This window comes from Lolium rigidum, chromosome 4, assembly GCF_022539505.1.
Source record: "Lolium rigidum isolate FL_2022 chromosome 4, APGP_CSIRO_Lrig_0.1, whole genome shotgun sequence".
NCBI classification, from domain to species: domain Eukaryota; kingdom Viridiplantae; phylum Streptophyta; class Magnoliopsida; order Poales; family Poaceae; genus Lolium; species Lolium rigidum.
The window spans coordinates 2,962,409-2,968,324 of record NC_061511.1 but is presented as its reverse complement, the minus strand read 5'-3'; positions in this window follow the sequence as shown (position 1 = coordinate 2,968,324).

Genomic DNA, 5,916 nt, shown 5'->3' with positions numbered 1-5,916 from the left:
CCTGGGTATTTGATACTGGTTTGGTTGCTCATATTTGTAACTTGAAACAGGAACTAAAGAATAAATGAAGACTACTGAAGGATGAAGTGACGATGCGCGTTGGAAACGGATCCAAAGTCGATGTGATCGCTGTCGGCACACTTCCTCTACATCTACCTTCGGGATTAGTTTTAAGCCTAAATAATTGTTATTTTGTACTCGCGTTGAGCATGAACATTATATCTGGATCTTGTTTAATGCAAGACGGTTATTCATTCAAGTCTGGGAATAATGGTTGTTCTATTTTTATGAATAATATCTTTTATGGTCGAGCACCTGAAAAGAATGGCTTATTTCTGTTAGATCTCGATAGTAGTGATACACATATACATAACATTGATACTAAGCGAATTAAATTAAATGATAATTCTACTTATATGTGGCACTCGTCGTCTTGGTCATATTGGAGTGAAACGCATGAAGAAACTCCATACCGATGGATTACTTGAATCACTTGACTTTGAGTCACTTGATAGATGTGAAGCATGTCCGATAGGAAAAATGACTAAGACTCCATTCTCTCGGTATGATGGAGCGAGCTACCGACTTATTGGAAATCATACATACCGATGTATGCGGACCAATGAGTGTAGCATCGCGCGGTGGTTATCGTTATGTTCTAACCTTCACAGATGATCTGAGTAGATATGGGTATATCTATTTCATGAAACATAAATCCGAAACTTTCGAGAAGTTTAAGGAATTCCAAAGTGAAGTAGAAAATCAACGTAACAAGAAGATTAAATTTCTACGATCTGATTGCGGAGGTGAATACCTGAGTTATGAGTTTGGCATGCATTTAAAGAAATGCGGAATACTTTCACAATTGACACCGCCGGGAACACCTCAACGAAACGGTGTGTCCGAACGTCGTAATCGAACTCTCTTAGATATGGTTCGTTCTATGATGTCTCTTACAGATTTGCCGTTATCATTTTGGAGTTATGCATTAGAGACAGCCGCATTCACTTTAAATAGAGCACCATCAAAATCCGTAGAAACGACACCGTATGAATTATGGTTTAATAAGAAACCTAAGTTGTCGTTCCTTAAAGTTTGGGGTTGCAAAGCCTATGTAAAGAAGTTACAACCGGACAAGCTAGAACCCAAAGCGGAGAAATGCGTCTTCATAGGATACCCTAAGGAAACTATAGGGTACACTTTCTATCACAGATCCGAAGGCAAAATCTTTGTTGCTAAGAACGGAACCTTTCTTGAGAAAGAATTTCTCACTAAAGAAGTGACTGGAAGAAAAGTAGAACTCGTTCAGATTGATGAATGTTTACTCGTTGATCAGAGTAGCGCAGTACCAGAAGTTGTTCCTGTGCCGCATGCACCAACAATAGATGAAGCTAATGATAATGATCATGAAACTTCGAACGAGGAAGCTATTGAACCTCGCAGATCGACAAGGGAACGTGCCACTCCTGATTGATATGATCCTTGTCTAAATGTCATGATTGTGGACAACAATGATGAAGACCCTGCGACGTATGAAGAAGCGATGATGAGCCCAGATTCCAAAAAATGGAAAGAAGCCATGAAATCCGAAATGGGATCCATGTATGATAACAAAGTGTGGACTTTGGTAGACTTACCTGATAGCCGCAAGGCCGTCGAGAATAAATGGATCTTCAAGAGAAAAACAGATGCCGATGGTAATATTACTCGTCTATAAAGCTCGACTTGTCGCAAAGGGTTTCCGACAAATTCAAGGAGTTGACTACGATGAGACTTTCTCACCTGTAGCGAAGCTAAAATCTGTGAGGATTTTGTTAGCAATAGCTGCATTTTTCGATTATGAGATTGGCGTATGGATGTCAAAACGGCGTTCCTTAATGGAGACATTGAGGAAGAGTTGTATATGGTACAACCCAAAGGTTTTGTCGATCCTAAAAATGCCGACAAAGTATGCAAACTTCAGCGTTCAATTTATGGACTCGAAGCAAGCATCGAGAAGTTGGAACCGACGCTTTGATAAGGTGATCAAAGACTTCGTGTTTATACAAGTGTCATGGAGAGGCCTCGTATTTACAAGAAAGTGAGTGGGAGCTCAGTAGCGTTCCCGATATTATATGTAGATGACATATTATTGATTGGGAATGATATAGAACTATTAAGCAAGTGTAAAAGGTTATTTGAATAATAGTATTTCAATGAAAGACCTTGGTGAAGCATCGTATATATCAGGCATCAAGATTTATAGAGATAGATCAAGATGCCTAATAGGGCTATCACAGAGTACATACCTGGACAAGATTCTAAAAAAGTTTAGAATGGACGAAAGTAAGAAAGGATTCTTACCTATGTTACCAGGCAAGGTCTTGAGTAAGACTCAAGGACCGGCTACGGTAGAAGAAAGAGAAAGGATGAGTCAGATCCCCTATGCCTCGGCAGTAGGCTCTATTATGTATGCCATGCTATGTACAAGACAAGATATAGCACATGTTGTTAGTTTGACTAGCAGATATCAAAGTGATCCAGGAATGGAACACTGGACAGCGGTTAAGAATATCCTGAAGTACTTGAAAAGAACTAAGGATATGTTTCTTTGTTATGGAGGTGACCAAGAGCTCGTTGTAACAAGTTACACCGATGCAAGTTGGAACACCGATCCCGATGACTCTAAGTCACAGTCCGGGTACGTGTTTATATTGAATGGTGCTGCAGAAGCCGGGCAAGATCGAAGCGAGTGCACGGTGGCGAAGTCTTCAACGTAATCGGAGTACATAGCGGCTTCGTAGGCTTCATCGAAGCGGTATGGATGAAGAGGTTCATTGTAGAGCTCGGTGTGGTTCCTAGTGCATTGGACCCACTAGTCATCTACTGTGATAACAAGGGTGCCATCGCCAATGCACAAGAACCAAGGTCACACAAGAGGCTGAAGCATATCAAGTTGTGTTACCACTCGATTCGCGAGTACATCGAAGATGGAGAAGTAAAGATTTGCAAAGTACACACCGATCCGAATGTAGCAGATCCGTTGACTAAAGCTCTCCCTAGGGCAAAGCATGACCAACACCGGAATGCCATGGGTGTTAGGTACCTTACAATATAATCTAGATTATTGACTCTAGTGCAAGTGGGAGATCTGTTGGAGATATGCCCAAGAGGCAATAATAAAAGTGGTTATTATATATCTTTATGTTTATGATAAATGTTTATATACCATGCTATAATTGTATTAACCGAAACATTGATACATGTGTGATATATAAACAACAAAGAGTCCCTAGTATGCCTCTTAACTAGCTTGTTGATTAATGGATGATTAGTTTCATAATCATGAACATTGGATGTTATTAATAACAAGGTTATATCATTATATGAATGATGTAATGGACACACCCAATTAAGTGTAGCATAAGATCACGTCATTAAGTTATTTGCTATAAGCTTTCGATACATAGTTACCTAGTCCTTATGACCATGAGATCATGTAAATCACTTATACTGGGAAAGGTACTTTGATTACATCAAACGCCACCGTGTAAATGGGTGGTTATAAAGGTGGGATTAAGTATCCGGAAAGTATGAGTTGAGGCATATGGATCAACAATGGGATTTGTCCATCCCGATGACGGATAGATATACTCGGGCCCTCTCGGTGGGATGTCGTCTAAATGTCTTGCAAGCATATGAATAAGTTCATAAGAGACCACATACCACGGTACGAGTAAAGAGTACTTGTCAGGAGACGAGGTTGAACAAGGTATAGAGTGATACCGATGATAGACCTCGGACAAGTAAAATATCGCGTGACAAAGGGAATTGGTATCGTATGTGTATGGTTCATTCGATCACTAAAGTCATCGTTGAATATGTGGGAGCCATTATGGATCTCCAGATCCCGCTATTGGTTATTGGTCGGAGAAAGTTCTCACCCATGTCCACATAGTTCGCGAACCGTAGACTTAAGGTTTGATGTTGTAATGGTAGAACTTGAATATGGAATGGAGTTCGAAGTATTGTTCGAAGTCTCGGATGGGATCCCGGACATCATGAGGAGTTCCGGAATGGTCCGGAGAATAAGATTCATATATAGGAAGTCATTTTATAAGTTTGAAAATGATCCGGTGATTTTATGGAAGGTTCTAGAAGGTTCTAGAAAAGTCCAGAAGAAGTCACTAAGGAAGGAGGAGTCCCGGAGGGACTCCACCTCCCCATGGCCGGCCAACCCTAGAGGAGGGAGTCCAAGGTGGACTCCACCTAGGGGGCCAGCCACCCCCCCTCATGGAAGGGTGGGAATCCCACTTGGGTGGGAGTCCTACCTTGGGTAGGTTTCCCTACTACATGGAAGGTTTTGGGTTGGGGTCTTATTCGAAGACTTGTAGTCCAACACTTGGGGGTTCCACCTATATAATGAGGGGCATAGGGGAGGGGGCCGGACACCACAAAGCCACAAGCTGGCCGCACCCCTTGAGGCCGGCCACCCCCTCTCCCCGAAACCCTAGCCGCCCCACACCTCCTCCTCTCCCGCAACGCTTAGCGAAGCTCCGCCGGAGTTCTCCATCGCCACCGCCACCACGTCGTCGTGCTGCCGGATTCAAGGAGGAGCTACTACTTCCGCCGCCCGCCGGAACGGGGAGAAGGACGTCGTCTTCATCAACACCGAACGTGTGACCGAGTACGGAGGTGCTGCCCGATCGTGGCACCGTGATCAAGATCTTCTACGCGCTTTTGCAAGCGGCAAGTGATCGTCTACCGCAGCAATAAGAGCCTACTATTATAGGCTTTGGAAATCTTCAAGGGTGAGTCTCGATCATCCCCTCGTTGCTCCTGTCTTCTAGATTGCATCTTGGCTTGGATTGCGTTCTCGCGGTAGGAATTTTTTTGTTTTCTATGCAACGAATCCCTACATATGTATCATAGATAATATTTCTGATAAGCTTGTCACGGTAGCCGACCCCTAAAAAGTGAAACGAACAAGCGATGCATAGCAGCTTTGTGGTGAAGAGTCTACAATGCTTAAGAAATGTCCAGGGGTTGGCTGGGAATAGCGGTGTTGAACACCCATAGCAAAAGTGCCGAGCAGGAGCTTCCTGTCCAGAGACTCCGGCCCTGCACGCCGGAGACTTCGGCCGCCAGACCGGAGACTCTGGACAAGTCTCTGGACCGAAAATATCTCGAGGAGCCAGCTAGTGTGCCTCACCCACAATATGGGGGTCCAGAGACTTTCACAAAGTCTCTGGCCCTAGCACTCCGGAGACTCCGGTCTACCCAGGCCGGAGACTCCGGACAAGATTCCGACCTTCTGGTTTCGAAGAGCTGGCCCAAGTGCCTCACGTACAGTATAGGGGTCTGGAGACTCGACCGGAGAACTCCGGACGGAGTCTCTGGTCTATTTTCTTCTGCAACGGTCACATTTATTGTGGGGGTATAAAAGGGACCCTTCTTTTCCAAAGAGAGGTGGCGGCTTGAACTCTCTCTCCACCACTGCTCGAAAGCTCAAAACTCCAAGATCTCCCTCCCTACCCATTTAATCTTGTTGACCTATTCGGAATCAAGGGAGGAACCCTAGATCTACACTTCCACTAAAGGTATTTAAGTATCCCACTTCCGGAGACTACGGTCTGCTCAGGCCGGAGACTCCGAACAAGAGTCCGGCCTTCTAGTTTCGAAGAGCTGGCCCAAGTGCCTCACACACAGTATAGGGGTCCAGAGACTAAACCGGAGACTCCGGACCTAGTCCGGAGACTTCGGCCCATTTTATTCTGCAACGGTCACATTTATTGTGGGGGTATAAAAGGGACCCTTCTTCTCCAAAGAGAGGTGGTGGCTTCAACTTTGTCTCCACCATTGCTCCAAAGCTCAAAACTCCAAGATCTCCCTCCCTAGCCATTCAATCTTGTTGATCTCTTGGGAATCAAGGGAGGA